Here is a 19,539-nt window from a genome sequence, read left to right as displayed (position 1 = left end):
AATCAAGAGTTTCTGCAATTGGTGATCACTTGCCTAATTCTCATGACTTTTGACTTTGATTCAGTTGTGACACTGTAAGGAGAAATTATGCACCAGTCCCTCTTAGCTTGAATCCTACGCATCGCAGTGCGTTCACCTGACCTCGTAGAGTATATCAGACAAAACTTGCCTTTTTTAAAGTGTTTTTGTTCTTTGTTGAACTGCTCGTGGTCTCCACCCCACCAGCTATCTTTGCGTAATAGATCACAAGCTTTCTTACGTTACAAACATTTACGGGAAAAAAAGAAAATCTGTTTTCTACTTTGAAGTCAATTAGTTAGTTTGCGCAATCAGCTGCGCTTCAGGAGTACAAAAGCTTTTAAACAGTAAGCTGTTTGTTACCGTAAATTTTGCATAGCTAAAAGCCCCCGGGGTAGAATATATTGTGTTGTGCCAGCGGACAATGGTTTACTGTTCAAAACAACTCTTATTTGACGGAAACTGTTAATTGCAACTCTATTGTGTGGTCTTCTTTGTTTTTATTCTTCCAGCTTGGTCCTGACGCAATTATATATCTCTTTTATGTTTCTTCAATTGCGGGTAAACTAATTTTTTTGAAGTTGTAACCTCGAGGCTATTTCACAGGCGACCGTGAAATAATTTCTTTAGGAGCAGACGTCTGTTTTTAGTTCGGCAGAATTTTTTCTTGTTTATCGGGAAATGAATATGCATGTTAGATGTTAAAGTGTTTATGAAAACAGAAAACTATTCACAGTCTTCGCACGGAAATCTAGGACCCGCAGATCCAACTGCAAGAACTAATAGGACTCGATCTAGTCTGTAATATTGTGGAAAATCGTACTTCAGCTCTTACGAGAAAAAAGCTTTTACAAGCCGAGATTAAGACAAGGTTTTGTCAGGTAATTACAAAAAATGAAAAAGTTTTCTGTCGCAAACGTTCCGCCTCGCTTTGATTTGAGTCAGTTACCAAACGCTGGAGAGGAGGGTGATTCTCACCTGTTTTGCCACGAAAAACAGCAAAACTATACTCGAGAATAGTAGGTTTTCAAGATAAAAAACAGGTCAGTACATCACGGAAAAGAAAAATAGAAACAAAACAACAAACCCTTCCTGAATAAAACCCAAAAGCTTGTATTTATTTGAAGTAATGATCGACTTTGCAATTTCTAACTCTGTTGTCTACCAGCACTACTCATAATAATTTGCTTGACTGAACATGGCTTCACAGTCGAAAATTAAGGTTATTCTCTGCAAAGACATGAAAAAACCCACAAAACGCTTTGAAGACACTATGTAGATTTGACAACTCTTTTTGGATCAACTTTCATCGTAGAGATACAGTATTTTTGGTAAAAGCAACAGACCGCACTTTCTATTGGTTTACCGGAATGATAACCCACATGGGAAGTTGAGAGAACACTCGAAATTAATGACACAGGATGCGGCAGTCGAGCGAGTAGGAACGAGGAGGATTCAAGGATTTCCAAAGCAATTTATTGTAAATGCGAACCAACAGCAATACAGCAGGCAAATTACATCAGACAGAAATCCAAAATAGAGTAAACGGAAGTAAAATAAAATGGTATAAAACAAACGGGAACAACTAACTGATGTTACCAAGAAAAATGATACAAAATAAATTAATGTTTTACATGCAATAAAGGAATATAAACTAGAGAAATTACAGTACAAGCTGCAGAACCGATTTAACGTTCAATTTACCAGAACCAAGGAAGTATGTTAACAACAAATCAATAGAAAAAAGAAAGGAAAGGAAAAGTTAGAAAAGAAAAGAAAAAGGCTCTTGAAAATACGAGGACGTAATAGACTACAACCTGTTTAATATGAAAAAAAAAAACATAAATTGTGCAGAAAACATAAACAGGAAAAGCGCGTTTTGAACATAACAATAAACCGGATGTGGTGCATGGTCACACGACTGAAATTTCAGAACCAATGGCAAAATTACTCGACGCGTGTTGGACTAGCGATTCGTGTGAACGATAAAGTGTACGGCTGAAAACGATTTTTCAACGGGCATTCATTAAAGTCTACACCAACTTTTTAAGACTTTTCGGCTTTTTTTTTTGGCTTTTCCTTTTTCTCCTTTTCTTGTCTTTTTGTAGCAGTTGCTACTTTCTACTGGGCTTGCTTTCAGTTCAAGAATTTTGCAAGAAAGCATTGTCCTAACGGGAAATCCTTAACACGGAATGAAGAGGGAAATTCTCCTCCGAGTTTTCACTCTAGTCTCTAAGCGTTTCTGTATATATTTCAAACTCAAGCAGGGACGGCAAGGGTGATCCTTCTTCCTGTATTATATACACAGGCCCTCAATTAACCTAATTACCCTCCATAGCAGTTGATAAAAAATGTTCGTTATTGTATTTAGTATTTAAATTGAGCTTATGATGTGATTGTTTGAAATTGAAATTAATATCGCATATTATTTGTTGAAAATACAGTATGTTTTCAGAACAGTCTAAAACGGTTTAAAGCGAAGCGAGGCATAGTATTGTATAAGTCACCATGTAAGTAAAGTATACTAACCAATTGTTAAGTTCGTATTAACTTTTAACGTCTTTGAACTGGTTACTCATTATGGTGGCACTACAAGAAACACTAGCAAACCGTTTTTCAGCTTGAAAAAAAATTGTGTAGATATTTCGTGTATTCAGGAGGGAGTGGAACATGACAAATAAAGGCAGAAAACATATCAGCCCAAGGCTAAGCTATCCAAAAAATAATCCTAAGAGCAGACTGGAACATAGCTGGGATACACTTGAGTATTTGTAACCATCCAAAGAGTAAACTGTAATGCCTAAATACTTAAAAACATTCGAGAGAACTTTAGTGTACTAAAATTGTTTAAATCGTTTACCCCTCCCCTCCCTTTATTCATGTAGTCCACCCCTAGGCATCCCATATATATCTATTATCAAAGACTGTGCAATTGTTACCTCATGTCATTCTGTTAGTTTGGCAATCATTTTTTTTTTTTTTTTTTTTTTTTTTTTTACAAAACAAGACGAACACTACTTACAATACCACCTACAAGACGTTACTTATTCTACTTACTATATAATACTTCCTTAGACTGCAATTCTTACCTACTTTTTACAGTTTTTTTTTTCGCTTACACACCTATGTATCTATTAAATTATAATTCAAAATGGGTTTCCATTTAGCCTCTAGCATCTTCCTATCATTAAACTTAGCCGCAATGTGACATTCAGTTTCATATTTTCTTTTAACTAGTTCCTTATACGAAGGGAAAAAAGGAAGACTATTATTCCTACGGCAATTCCATAAATGTAGCTTACCTAAAACGATTAAGTAATTAAATAAAGAACAATTAGTATCTGTGACACCAATTAAAATAGTCTTTAACTCAAGTTTCCTTTGTTCTTTGGCTATAGCGATCCAATAAGATTCAAATTCTTCCCAAAATGCATGTGAGTAAACACAGTAAAAGAATAAGTGATCAATTGTTTCCGCACTAGTATTGCAAAAAGTGCAAAGATCGCTTTGTATTAAACCTATCTTAGCTAAGCGGGAATTTGTGAATAAAATGTCATTTAGTATTTTAAATTGAAAGCATTGCACATATGTCTCGCAGATACAGGACCTTATTAATGAGAAGGCCTTTTTTGTTTCCACATCATCAATAGAAAATTTAGATTTCAACTTTGTGAAGCCTCTGGACTCTGTCGCCTTACTGGATATAAGCAAACCGTAGAAATCCCTAGACTTGCTAAGTGCTGGATCAAAGATTTTATCACCGATTTTAAATTGCAGTGATCTGACATGATCTTTCTTAATTTCGTGGCATCGAATTCTTAGATGACTTGGTACTGCGCAACGAACACCAGTCCAGGTCAGAAAGTTGGAATCTTTTAAACCATTACGTTTTGCAAGGTTAAAGGACTCTGTGTTACTCAAATCAAATTTTAGGTCGCTTAAAAGAATAATATTTGCGCTATTATAATTATAATAGAATAAAGGTTTGCCGTTTACTCTAATGTTATGATTGTTCCAGATGATTGTTTCACGCAGACTTACAAGATCATATCTAGAACGAAAATCTGACCACCAGTGTAACATCTCCTTATAAAATAGTGGGGAAATGTTATAGTCATTAATATTATAATCACAATGAAGAAAAAATTCTCCACCAAAAGGTTTTAGTAAATGTAATAGATACGCTTTCCAGGGATAAAAATTATCGCTTAGAAATCTTCCAATCCATGAAAGTCGGAGTGACATAATTGACGTTGTAAAATCAGTTACCTTTAGGCCACCAAATTCAACATCATTTATTACTGCTGTCCTGGCGATTTTATCAGGACCCTTCCAAAGAAAATTATATATAATTGATTGAAGGGCCTTTATGAACTCCAAAGGAGAAGGAAGAATTGACGAGATGTATAAAACTTTAGGAAGTAGTAAACTCTTAATAATTGTAACTTTACCAAACAGAGAGAGGCCTCTCCAACTCCACAAGCGTATCTGAGATTTAATTCCTTTGAGCTTATCGTAGAAATTCTTTTGCACTGATTCTTCGTTATTGTAACTAAAGTGAACCCCTAAAGCTTTTACAGTTTTACGCCATTTCAATGCTAGAGGTGTTTCGATGTTATTACGGGAAGAGCCAATCCACATTGCTTCGGTTTTTGTATAATTCACCTTTAGGCCAGAACATTTTTGGAATTGATCAAGTAACTTAAAAAGGTATTGAGCAGATCTGATATCCGACACAAAAGCTGTTAAATCATCTGCATACTGTACCATTTTGAATTCTTTTTCATCTATTTTGATTCCATCTATTTCTGAACATGAGCGAATAGCGACTGCTAGTAGTTCCATAGCAATGATAAACAAGTAAGGAGAAAGGGGGTCTCCCTGCCTTACACCTCGATTTATTTCAAAGCTAGCTGAGAGCGTTCCATTGTTGATAATACAACTTGTTATGTTACTGTAAAAGGTTTCTATCCATCTTGTAAGACTGGATCCAAATCCAAAGACTTCTAAGCATTTGAACCTAAAATTCCACTCCAGACTATCAAAAGCTTTCTCAAAATCTATAAAAAGTAGCAATCCAGGGATTTCATAAGTTTTCGTGTAATCCATTATATCTAGAATTGATCTTGCGGCTTCCCCTATGTAGCGACCTGAAACGTACCCAGTTTGATTGCTATGAATGATTTCGGGTAAAACTTTGACAATACGGGTCGCTATAACTTTGGACGCAATTTTGGCGTCGACGTTAGTCAAGGATATTGGCCTCCAATTTTCTAAGTAAGTCCTATCCTTGTCCTGTTTCTCAATAAGAGTAATCACTGCCTGTCTCTGAGATGGGGACATTTCCTTCTTCATATAAGCTTCATTAAATGAATTAATCAAAGTATCACTAAGTAATGGCCAGAAGGTGTTATAAAATTCAATGGGTAACCCGTCGTTGCCTGGCGTTTTTGCAGTTGGAAAAGTTTTGAGAACGTTCTGGCATTCTTCCGCAGTTATTCTACCCTCACATATTATTCTTGAATCATGTGAAATACTGGGTAAATTTGGACTATCGAAAAAAATCGATGATTCTGCATTATCTAGATTAACATTTCTACTACGATATAAGTTCTTATAAAATTTGCGTTGTGAATCCATAATCATAAAGGGGTCAGTAGAAATTACACCGCTAATGTGCAGCTTTCTTACATGCTTTTTAACATGGTTGCGTTTCTCGAGATTTAAAAAATATTTGTTATTCTTTTCACCATGTTCGTGCCATCGAGCTCTTGCGCGTAGTATAATCCCTTCTACTTTGTCCTCGTACAGTGCTTCAAGATCCTGCTTAGATTTTTCTAGTGCCAGACGCGTATTGTTACAAGGATTTGTGTGAAACATTAGGACTGCCTCCTGAGGCAGGAAAGAAGAAATTTGATGCTTTCAGGCTTAGCTTTCGAATTATGCATTCTTAATGCAAGAATAATTAAGTGTTATCACATTTATAATAGGTGCTATTTGCTCGGAAAATGAATAGAATAGCAAAACAAATGTAAAAGTAGTAAGAGAATAATTTAAGTTTTGAACAAGAAGTACAACACAGACACAAAACAACAACACACAAAACAACAACACACAAAATATACAAACAAACGAAAGCGCACTTACCATCTCGGTTGCTGCACACTTTCGCCGAGATCTCCATGGCAAATGGTTGTATTATACTATGGTATTAAAAGTGACAAGCAGTTTTGCCTGCGCCGAAATTGTAAACAAAACTATAAATCATACAGTTCATTTAGCTATAAATACAATTACGCAGTATATAATGACAACAAAACAGCAACATAAGGATTACTCATGTCTGATTTTAAAGGACTTGAGACCTTCAGAATCGATTTCTTTATACAGTATCTGCGCGGGAACTGACCATGGGATGAACGCGAACTGGACTCCTTCTCTTTCTTTAAGTTGCTTTAAATGATCTTTCCGTAGTTTGGCTCTTTCACTTCGAACTGATTTTGACACGTCGTCGGATATGAATATCTGACTGTCGCAGAAAGGGTTATCTTTCAGGGTGTTCGCTGCAGCCTTTAAAATTCGTCCTTTATCAGGATATCTAAGTAAGTAGACATGGATAGGCCTTGACTGCGGAGCGGTAGCGCTCGCAGCCGCTTGGTTGATCTTCGTACGGTGCGCTCGCATGACTTCAATATTATCGAGGCCCATGTGCTTACTGAAAAGTTCTTCCTCTAAGAATTCTTCTACGGAGCTGCAATCTTTTTCGGCGCCTTCCTTTAAACCCCATATGACCACGTTGTTCCTCTTGGACCTGTTCTCCAAGTCTTCAATTTTCTTGTTCAGGGCGTCTATCTCTTTGCGGTTCGCCTTCTCTGCAAGAGCGCTTTTAACCTCGGTCACATCGTGGTCTAAAAGTTTATAACTATCTTTCAATTCGTCGACATCCTGAGCGGTTTTCTTTTGACTTTTTTCCAAACTTTCTAGCTTCATCAGGATGGCGTTCAACTTCGACTCTTGTTCATCTTTAGCGGCGAGCAATTCGTCCATCTTCGCAAGTACTGCGTCTAGCTTCGCTTCAGTGTCGGGCATTTCGGTTCGTTGCTTTGCTTTCGACCTTGTTCGTCTAGCAGACATTCGCTTGTCACCAATTAAGAAACTCAAAAGATTATAACGCGGTCATAGTAACCTATTAAGGATCAAAATTTTGAAAGTTTCATAGAGAGAGCTCGGAGCCGCGTCCGTTCAGCTTGGTGTCATCACGTGACTCTCTAACTCCAGCTTTAGTTAGGCAATGACAGAACTAAGTAGAGTAGCTATAAAGGGTGTAGTTTAAGGCTAAAATAAAAGTTAAAGTTTTCTTACATTTCTTTTACCAGAGCCAGAGTGTACCAAAGTATCATCGCAACGTAGAAATGATCCAATACTACGTAACAACATACCGTGAATCAGTCCTTGTCGCACCCACAAGTCACGCATGCATGCAGTTATAAGTAATTGCCATAATATTAGATTCACAACATCTCGAAAACATTTTCAGGAACATTCACGCCTGTTGTTTTCCCGCAAATTTGTCCAAGGTATAATGTCTCTTACAAATCTTCGCAAGGATGTAAGCGTCCTTGGACGCGGAGTAAAGGAAACATCACAGACAACAGTAATGATATCTAATGATGAAATATCCGATTCAGATCTCCATGCCTCCTCTCTTTCCTTCTGCTTTCCTTTTGTTTGAGTTCTTCCTAAATGCCTTTTTTGACTCTTAGATGTAACTCTATTTTTTGGTAGTAGGACTTTAGTTTTTCATACAACAGAGTCAACTCGGTAAGATGCAAATTGATATCGTTTTGTTTATTCTCACTGTTATGCACCGACCGTTGAAATATATGGGAGAGGAAGTTGTGCGAGAGGTGGCATGCCCACCCATCTATGGTAAGAATAAATATGACTACAGTAGATTAACTCTTATTCATAAGAAAACAACATGAATGATGTTTTAATATTTTGCTTTACTTGCCATATTCTCTGGTAAAACCCCGATACCCTTTAAAAGAGTATTATTTCTTGTTTGGACCCTGAACCTGAACTGTTTACATACCTTTTTGTATATTATAATATATGTATTATTTGTTTTTTTTTTTTCAGGTTCTGTTGATGGTTTGAAGAAACTACTCTTCAATTTTCCAAAAGAATAGAGGTAGGAAGTAATTAAGAAGTATGCATCAAGAACACCTGAGCCCCTAAATCAGCAGTTTTCAGAAAGATTGAGCGAGGAGGAAGCTATAAAGGCATATAAGGCAAAAAAGGCATTGAAGAAAACAATATTATTTCCACCTGGTCAGTTAATAGCTTTATCAATCTATTCATTTCAACTATCCAAATTTAACATGAAATGAATGTAATATTACAATGAAATTTTAGCAAGTGTGAATTATTTCATTTTTTCCACCTGTCTGTGGGGGGCTGCTTATTTATCCACCTGTGGATATGCAACTCTCTACTCGAAGTTGGGAATGCCTGTAGATGGGCTATGTTATTAAATGTGAATTTTTTATTCCCAACTCAAGACAAGTGAGAATGAAGCACATTTGTATGCAGTCTGGACACCATTGGGCATACAAAGTTACAAACCTACACTTTAACGATGCACTCACATACTATATCGCCATTGTTATCCTATAGAATCAGAACAAACTTCACAAAAAGCTGATGGCAACAGTCAACCAAGCAGTAGTCAATCCACTTCTAGACGCATCTGCAAAAGCAAGAGGCCATCTCACTGTCACAAGAAGAAAAGTGGCAAATAAAGTGACTCACAGTTTGTTATCTATATCTGCTTTCTCGTGGTCTTTATTACTATTTTTTGAAGTATATACAAAATGACGTGGCCCACGCAAATGAAACTAAACCGGGAGCATTTTTTTATCATAATTTTTTTTTTCATGGACCAATGAAGTACATTTACAAGAGTTCAATGCTCCTCTCCATCCTGGACATTAGCATATCCCCTGTGTTGTCGTGTGTTCCTTGTACTGTGATAAACACAAGCTGGGAGAGGTCGTCTGTTTTCCCAGCCTATGTACCCACAAAGCCGCCTTGTTGTCCATCTATATGCAACGGCTCTGATGAACCTATATGTAAGCATATGTAAGTAAGAAATGAAGACATCTACAGTTCTAGTAATTACTGGACCTTCATTCCTAACTGAATGACGGGAGACTCGTTTCTTATGACTGTAGAATTAAAAAATTAATATAAAACCACAAGTATCCAAGTATCCCGATTATTAGGTCAAGCGATTAAAACAAGAATGACATAGACCTACCGATTTAAAAGGAAAAAACCTTACTCGTCTTCTGACCCTCCACTGCGGCGACGATAGGTTCCTCCATCTTGGCGTTTAAGGAGAGGAGCGACTTGCAGAAGAACGGCGCGGTTCGTAATGGTGTTAAAGTCTTCATGTTTGGTGATGTAATTGATTCGTTCGATCGAACCATCAAACATCAATTTCGCGGATGAATAAGTGACTTCTCTGCAACATCGAAACTCGAAAGCACCGACTAACATTTCAGTATTACACTGCTCGCATTCACACCTGGAAGAGGTAAAGGAAAAATTATCGGACAAACTTAGCAACGTCGAACTTAGCAAGTCGAAACTTAAGTTAAACTTAAACTTAGCAAGTCGACGGGGTAAGTCCATCAATATCTGTTTCTTCTTCATTTGCGTTCGGGCTTACTTCTTCGCCACAATCCGCAAGCGGCTCATCTTCATATGGGATGATAACACCATCGGTAACTCTGGTTTCGCCATCACAACTGTCACTCTGCTCCCAATCCAGACTCCTAGAGGAGTCACACGATTCATTACTGACCTCGGAATCACTGGATATCGTGGAAACAGACATAGCGGAAAGCGACGGATTTGACAAGTACGCGTGGTTTCGTCGTAAATTACTTTGTTCACTGATCAAGCGATCAAACAACGTGACGTCATAACCTTGTTTCTCATCCCCAGTCTCCTGAGACAGTTTTATTTAGAAATCGAGCAAGTTTTGCATGAAGAAAAGCGGTCAGAGAAAAAATTATAATTTTTTAACTGTCTCACAGCTTATCATACATATTGAACTGCCAAAATCTGGGGAAAAAATTTTTGCGTCATATACACTTGAATGGAGTTTGATAGGTTGTTGAGTTTCTGGGTAGATTTGTGTCTGCGGCCAATGGATGGAATTTTAAAGTTTAAATAGCCCAAACTTCCTCTGATACTTTCTTATAATACGGTTTTCATCTTTCAGGTGTATACCATATATCAAATTTCAATAGTCCCTTTTTAAAAACTGGGTTAGATATTGTTGGGTCACAATGACGGGGAAACTAGCTGCAGACTACAACACTCTTTTACGAAAGGGGCCTAGGATTCTTGTCATGTCTTTACTCAGTCTTCTTTGATTTCTCGTTTCATAAATATACCATTCTTCATACATATCAATCTTACTTCAATCTGGGTAACTCTTGTTGTCTGACTTTAACTCTGTTCTATTACTGACTCTTCCTCTTAACTCTCACTAAATACTAAGTAAAATCTAAACTATATGAATATATATCCGCTATCGTTAGGCAGGAGTGGGCTTGCTGGTCGACTGACTGTGACTTGCTGGTCAACTGTGAGAATGAATGAACAACGACGTAGTTAATGTTTCCGAACAACTGAATCAATCTTCGACTGCATAAACCAAAATAAGACCTTTCGCGTGAGTTCATAACAAGTTCAGAAGACGAATTAAGTACGTCTACTACCGGAAGTTAGACAAGACAGTCACAAATATTAATCACTTGGGAACTCATCGTGGCAGCTTACTCCTAAATAACCTCGGGCTTTGAATTCATATAGTAACTACAAATGCACATGCTAAATATAAACAAATGACTAAATAATGCTGAAGAAACTAAAGACTTCATAACAATATTAATGTTCTTACTAATGCTTTGGTTACCTCGTATGAACCTCTTTGAACTTAATTCAATGAAGTGAGCAAATAATAATTATTTTTCCCACTTCTCAGAAATAAATTCTAACTAAAACTACTGCATACAGAGGGAATCTGCTTCATTACTTTTAAGGTGAACGCCGTAAATTAGTTTCCACTCGATAATGTGACATGAACAAGTCAAGGTCAGCTCAATAACGATAATTATGCAAAGATTTTAAGTTTTTAGCACAATCATTCGTAACTGAAATATTTGATAATATTTCTAGATAAGGTGTTAGACTTCCTTGATTATGACGGTTTACATCCGCAAAGGAAGCAAGGTCACGCACGAAGCGTTTCAGGCGAGCTTAAGTTGGTTTATTGAGACGTTATAAGCAGTTTGGAGAGGGCATAGTCAAATATAATGCTTTTAAACAAAATTTTACTTTGTTTTGTTCAACCTCTGAACCTAAAGGTGTATCGTTCATATTATGAATTTTTCGATGGAAAAAATTTTTGATAGGCGCGATGTACTGTAACCTTTAGGAAACGACAAAGTTGAGAATGACCAGCCACCTGAAGCTGCAAATGTGCTCTACTGGTTTGAAAAGGCCCCTCACCTGTTGTGCTGAAAACCAGGGAGAACCCTGCATGGGTAATATATTTGCAATTTTTCGAGAGTGAAGGCTATTATTTAACTAAAAATTGATTCGTAAGTGCCTATCTGGGCTATCTGCACCAGCAGACAAAACTAGAATTCTCTTGACAAAATCAAAGGACAAATTGTGTCATGACGAATTTTTGGCTCGATTTTTGCATCCGCTTAAAATCAAAACTGTCAAATTTCGTCAGCGCTTGATCTGCTCATGAGACCAGCGGGCATAGTTTGCCACTGGACTCAAACTACAGTTTCAGAATTCATCGTACGTCGTTTCAAAGTTTTAAAATCTACGAGTTTCGCTACAAAAGAAAGTTCATGCCTTCCACGTAAATTTTAGTGAGTTTAATAGCAAGCTGGCAGCAGCTTTTTCGACAAATGGCGTTGAAAACTCAGTCTCCTTTCACTGCCTCACATTCTTCTTTTTGCTCTGGATGCTAAAAAATACTCTTACTACATTTCCAGTGTCCTCTTAGGTGTTCTGATGTTTAGAACATACCAATAACTGTTTTAGGTTTTCAAAATCAGGGCTGAAATACCCAAAGCCACTCCAATCTTTGCTTTCCATGAGTCAAGTACACATTTTAAAAGATAAAATTCTCATTAAAATTTAAAATTATTCAGTCCATTTTAATAACTTTCACTTCTAATTCGTTACATTAACTAATTTTGGTTCCAGCTTGTAGAACCCGCGAAACAGATCGTATGACAAAGAGATGAGTTTGCACAATCACGTCACGCAACACATCAAGCTGGGTTTGTCCAATTGATTTTGATGGTCGCAAGGAAATGTCGAGTTTGTTGCTCAAAACCGTTGTGGTCCAAAACGGAAACGAATTTGCAGAAAGGAGGGCTAGTTCATCGGGTTCCGTGTACTAAATCTCGGGAGAAACTGCAAGAATTATTTCAGATTGGATGCTTGTTGTTTTGTAAATATAAACGCTGTAACCTATTTTAACTTGATTTTGTGACCTTTTAAGCAACGCGATATGTTTGTTATAACCAGAGTGCCAAATTTTATCCTTTAATTTCGATCTTCTCCGCACTGTGCGTAGTTCGTGACCTGATAATTTAACGTAAATTATCGAGAAAGCGCCCTCCGATCACCTTTGCCAAATTTGTAAGTCACGCAAGCGCGCAAGCGTTACGACCGATTACGTTTACGCAACGTTTTAGGACAACTCGGCATCTAATCTCTATTCAGTTGCTATGAAAACCTAAAATCCTCAACGTAGAAGATAAACGAACAAAGTTTGAACGGTCAAAAGGAGATCTTGGTCAATTTTCAGAATCATGCAAATGATCTTTGACACGAGCGCAATTGAGCAAACACATGGATTTGCGTTGTTTTTAAGAAGTTGGTGGATGGAAGCTAGAGATATACACGCGGGTTTGAGGCAATCCGTGACCTCATTGATGTATAAACTATGCACTGGGACGCTTTTTCAGCCTGATTAACGCCTGCATTTTGAGAATTCTTTCTTACAAAGTAGTGAATTTTTGATATGCAAATTAAGGTCGAAGAGAAGGGTCTCCTCTGATCACGCTGGTATGAAAAATATCTAAGCTTAAGTTTCCATATTGTGGCGACGCAAAAAAAAAGAATTGGAGAACAACTTAACTATTTCTGAGGCATATGTCCTAAACCCTTTTGATGGGCAAAAAATAAAAGAAAACTTTTTTCCGATGCGAAATCGAGAGGACCGCTCTTAGGGAAGATACGTTTTTTATTGGGGGGGGGGGGGGGGGGGGGTCGGAGGGGAGGGTCACCAGTAAATTTTTTACAAGTTGGGGAGGGTCAAACCTGTTTTATTCACAACTGGGGGAGGATCACATTTTTTTTGGCAAGAAAAAATTACTCCACGTCACTTAATTGACTCTTATTTGTTAACAAACTCGCGAAGTGTGTAGAAACCTAACACTTGTATATACAGGCAAAGCTACCAGTCAAGATTAATTAAATAATTTACAGGTGTCGAAATATTACATCAAAAAACTATCTTCTCCCCACTAACACAATCATCTCTCTCGACCCGTGCCCGCTTTCGTCCATATTTTGACGGCGGTGATGTTTCCGCGTGGGCCGGTTCTGGTATAAAATCAGTCTCCGGTGACGATTTGTCACTTAAGCTACTCGAGCTTCAACCGACAACTCGATCTACTACATCACTTTGCGAGTCAGTTTCAACCTCGGAAAGTGATGAGGTCTCATTCAGCTCATCGATTTTGACCTCAGCTTCGAAAGTTCATCAATGTTGTTCTTAATCTTGGTAGCGTCATGGCGTTTTGCGCTAAAATTTTTCTCATGAATCTCCCGGCATCCGCTGGATTATCAGAAGTCACAAAAGCCAATTTGTGATATATTGCTTTCAAAGCCTCGCGAACTTCCCACTGGGGCTTTCTTTCCGTCACGAAACAGTGGCGAAAGTGTTCCTCGTAGTGACAAGTGGTCCAAAAGGACAAGTAGAATTTTGGCAGCATACTGTTTTAGAATTCAGCATATTCCCCTTTTGGGTTCGTGAACCACCCTAGGTCTTTCGAGTCGGCAAACAGCCACAATAGCCAGTTGCTCCATCTGACCTCATGAAATCCTCGCATTCACCACAAGCGCACTTCCCTCTTTCTATTCCTCGTACATCCCTGCCCATTTTCAAGTTTTCACCGTGCAATCACACGCCATCTAATTAACTGCTTTGTGCGCAGACGCGGCTGTGTGAGTAACACTTCCGGCTAGTTATTTTCACTTTCGGTTAATTTGGTCTTGGAGGAGGTGGTGGGGGGGAGGGTCAGATGTTCTGTGTAGGTATTTGTGAAGGGTCATGCATTAATCCATTCTGGGAAGTGGGAAGGCTACGATTTTTTTAGCAAAACGTTTCTAAAATACCCCGACCCAACCCCCCCCCCCCAATAAAAAACGTACGTAGAGCGGCACTTAATACACATTTTTGGCCAAACCGCAAAAATCAAAATCAAATTCCTGCAAAATACATATCTGTTCCATTTTCGCGAAATTAAGTTCCCACGGAGGGTAGTGTAACACTAGAGCGCGATTTTCAAAAGCTCTTCATAAATTAGTAAATGAATTCAAGCCTACTTCACATTATATTTAAGTTGTCTCTCTGGCTGCATGGTTATATTTTCTGAGTCATCCAAGATGCCAATAGCCAGAGGAACGAAACCAAAGAGCATAGAAATATTCCTGAAAAGGGTGATTCAATGTAGTGTTTGACTAACATGGGAGTTAAGTTGGCTAAATATGCAAGCTGTAACACTAGTCGGCAGCATTTCTAACCCTTCCAAGATCCTAATTTTAGTACACTATTCTCTTACTTAACCTATGTAACTTGTTTCCTCCATCTTTCATCAAAGGCATTTCAGTATGATCTTGACCAAATCCTTAGCATCTAAGCAAAATTGTTCCATCCTGTTTCCTTAATATCGCACGTCAATGGAATTGCTTCGGTAACAAAAGTCTCAAAATAATGGCGTAGTACACTTTCTCTATTGGAATGAAACAGATGTTTCAACACACAGCACATCTTTGAAAACAAAGTTTCGAAAACGTTACACAGGTTACTGCAAACGGCTCGACTGTACTTTGATTACAAGGTGCGTGGCTTTAAACGACTTTCAAAATGTGGAGAGGTCATCAGAATTCTTTAATCAGTTCAACACAATTCACATATCAGACTTTGCCTATTGCTATGGTTTAAATTTTTTAAGACAATAATCCTTTTGTTGTCTGGCCTTAGGGATTTTTCCGTCCGGTTTCGCAAAATTATGCTCGAGTCAAATCGGTTTCAGTCGACAAATTGTCACTGATGACATTTTTTCCCAACGGTAGCCTACTTTGGAAATCAAACCAACAGGGGGTGGGTCAGTAAATTTCAAGAGTACGCCAACTGCTTTGACTAAACTTTTGTCATACCGCGCGCGCATATTTCGGCCTTACTCAGCCTAACTGTACTTTACTTTTATTTTAGTCGTCAAGTAAAATAACTAATACTTAGAATACAGAATTATATCCGTGTAAGTTTATGTTTTAGCTCATGTTTTAGCAAGAAAGCGGCGGTGAGTAGCTGGAAGCGATGAGAACGGGCGGCTGCTATACATTATCTCAGTTAAATATGCCTTATGCGTTATGCTTCTATGAAAATGACTTCTGTTTAAATTTACTTCGTGCATGGCTTAATTATTTAACCAATTGCGCCTGGATCTACGTCGATCGGCAAGAAGACAATTTTGTCTTTTGCACCTTTTCACATTTAAATGATTTCGCTTTTCGATAATTGTTTCACTGCTAACAGAAGAAAAGAAAAGAAAAAAATAGAATGAAGACACACCGCTCGATGTCGAGAGTGCGTGAAAAGGCGGGTTTACTTAGACTACTGTCAGGCCTCGCGTTTTTGGTTTTTGGTCTATTGAAGCAAGTAAACAGCGCTGTTGAAGGCAAAACAAAGGTTGCGATTTTCGCACCTTTTTCCGTTTCAGTGATTTCATTCTTCGGTTAGCCAAAAATTCTCAAACAAAAATCTTTATCCTCGCATTAGGTGAGTGGAAAAAAAAATAGTGTGACTGGTTTGGAATTGCTTGTGCAAACCGTTGTTTGTTATTCCTTTTTTTCGCGACGACTCCCTACCTCGCGCGCGCTCATGTTTGTCGCAGATTTGTTTTTTATCCTTGCCCACGCGAAGCCGCTCAGGGGGCGGGCCATTCACTAATTTAGGGTATTGCTCTGCAATGATACTTGCATATAAAAGCTTCGTAAACACAAGTCATAATCACTTTAGACAATCCCTGATTGAGAGAAGAAAAGAAAAAGAAAACTTTTTTTCGACGATCTCTTCTGATGACACGAGCGAAATGATTGTTGTCAAGTGACAATAGCGAAATGATCGTTGTCAAGTGCACGCGTCTCTATAACCATTTACCATTAGCATGACAACAAGAAAACAATAGTGTCAACTGAGCGCGAATTTCAAAGACGCTCAGCTGCGCTCAAAACATGTTATAGGCCGGTAACTTAATTTTTGACGATTAAGAGACAAGGACGAGAAAACAATACACAACTGACCACGGAAGCGTTGCAAGTTATGAATACTCTAGTGGAACTAATGCACTGAAGGTGTTTCGTCACTAAATTCCCCGAGAACCCTGTTACAATTTCTTAGATTGACTAATTATAATCTACAATATGTTTGCGAAGAGTTAAATTCGATTAGTTTGAATTGGGGGACATGATGATCATGACAATTTAACCCTCCCAACAGTTTTACTGATATTTCGAACATAATTGATAGTAGCGGCAGTTCCACGCTGCAGGTAGGCTACTTTCCCCGCAGTAGGTTTGGCTTATCAGCTGGCCTATTGCGAAGCATTTAAACAGACTAAACAAAAGGCTTATTACTTCGCTTCACTTTTTGAATTTCTTTTCCGATGACTGGGTTTTGCTTGTAGTTGTTTGGCGCTTTTCCATTTGTATTTAAAAATACAAACCCTAGCTCTTTAAGCGTGCTTCTGAACGTTGACATTCGCCGGTTTGCGCGAAGAAAAGAAATAACTTCTACAGCCCGCGCTTCATGTAACAAAGTTTCCCTTCCGTACCCCCGGTAAAATTGTCTTTGTTCTGAGCGACATTTCCCTTACCCCACCCCGAGAATTGTGATATTGTCAACATCGGGTAGACACCGAATATTTTGAATCTCGACATTGGCATGCGAGTAATACTACCTTTTTCTCTCAGAATTTTTTTCCTCCTTTTATTTCTCTTCCCAGAAGGATATTTGGTGTCAAACATCAGAAGTCACTTCCAGGAAAGATTAGAAATGGGTTTTAACAGCGAAAACAAATGAGATGGGAGGGGAAGGGGGAGAATACTACCTTTCTGTTTCTTCCGCCAAGTTCTTACTAAACTTACTAATGGAGTTTTCAAGTTTTTCTCTCATTCCAGCCTGTGTGGTCACGTAATTAACGGAGGGATCATGGCTCTTGTAGAATAAAGAGTGGATGGGGGGTGTGAGGGGAGGGGTTGTACGGGAAGTGAGAGAGCATAGCAGCATTGATTTAGCAGCAGTCAATTTCCTGTCCTTCCTAATCCCACTATTAAGGCTTTGTTGGGGAAAAATTAAGATGTTTGCGATTTTCGTTTTCTTCACACGTTTTTGCTGTCCGCTGGTAATATATTACCATTTTAGAGTTATACACAACAACTTTGTTTACCTCGCCCCTATTGTTTCCGCGATCAAAACGCCTGGGATTTGCGTAAATTTGTAAATTTTGCGCTTATAAACGAGATAATGCTGTTGGAATTATTTAAAAAATTATTTTAGAACTCATTTCCAGGATAACCTAGTCCCTTCCCTTGGTTTATTCGGTGTATTTTTGGGAAAATTTACCTCTTCATTTATGCTGAATTCCCGAAAGGGAACACAATCGTTGGCAAGCGCCGGATCCAAGATTTTAGGGCTCAGTACACTTGTAATTGAGCAAGGCTTAAAACAGCGAAAGGGCTGTTCTTTGACACATTTCTTTAATCCTGTATGAAAACTCTAAGAATGGGACGCTGTTAATTTTATTATGAATCAATTCATCAATATATTAAACTTGCTTCATGTTGAAGTTTATCAAAATGAAATATCACTACGCTTACGTACTGTATTATTCAGTGTTATTGTCGTTTTTACCGTGATTGAAAACTTTTCTGCGAATTGAAATCAGAGATGAAAATGATATGCACGTTTTTATGTTTGAAATTTTTGATCAGCACCGGTGAAAACTAAGATAAGAAAGTCATGCTCTCGCTTCGAAAAGAAAAGACAATCAACTCGATTTTGGCACGGCTTTCTAAATCTATTAATTTGATTCAGTCTTGAACGACTTCATTCGTTAAAAAAAAAATTGAATTAAACAAAAACGAAAAAAAAAAAAAAACAGGAACGAAGTCTTATTCCTAAGTCAAACCGTTTCGTTGGTGACTAGTTTGAGTTAATTTCATTCTTTCACGGATAAATAGGAACTCATCGTAAACAACTCCATCGTTGGGTCGCTTGGTTTCTACATGGTTTCGCCATAACTACTGATAATTCCGTTCAAAATGCATTTCAACTCTAAGAAGGTGATGCTCAAAAGAGATGTAATGTCGTAATTGAGAAGATTATTCAGTAAACAAGAGGAAAAACTCAAAATCAGATATTGCATAATTTGGCGATGTTTACAGCTAAATGTTCTCAACAACAAACGTTTCAGATAAATGAAATGTGCGAGGCTTTGAAAGAATGTTATCTTATGAGCAATATCCCGAAGAGAAATCTTGTCTCTGGTTGTCATCAAAAAAAAAAAATTGATCAAGCTTCATGGCGGACAACTCGACGTAGCTACAAACATATACCTCAAATCGTGTGCATATCATGCAGATAGTGCTGCACTAGTCCAGAATGCTGCACCTTCTTTCATGGAAGTTTTAGCAATTCGAAGTCCTCTGAAGGTGCACTGTTATACTTGTATGTCATCTAAAACATGTTGAAGTCGGCGGATCTAAACGAAACTATCCTCACACCGGTCATTTGTCATAAAATGTACGTTATCACGATGCTGTATTTCTCCGTGAAGACGAGAAATGGAAATTTTTCATAAATTTTAGCAGATTTCCGCTTTCTGAAGTAAAAACAAAACAACCCAAAAAAAAAAGAAAAAAAAAAAAGAAAAAAATAGGAAAACTTCGAATGAACGCTAATAAATACTGAGAATCTGAAAGTATAAATCGTGACTGTCAGCGGCAGTACCACATGTAAAACCCAGTTGCAATCGCAATTTGAACGACATAGGCATCTCCTTTCAAAGAGCAGATTCGGGCAGTTATCACTTCCTTGTGACAGGAACTAAGATATTTCGAATC

This window comes from Pocillopora verrucosa, chromosome 6 (genome assembly GCF_036669915.1).
Source record: "Pocillopora verrucosa isolate sample1 chromosome 6, ASM3666991v2, whole genome shotgun sequence".
Classification (NCBI taxonomy): domain Eukaryota; kingdom Metazoa; phylum Cnidaria; class Anthozoa; order Scleractinia; family Pocilloporidae; genus Pocillopora; species Pocillopora verrucosa.
The sequence above is the reverse complement of the archived record's forward strand: the minus strand, read 5'-3'. Positions refer to the sequence as shown.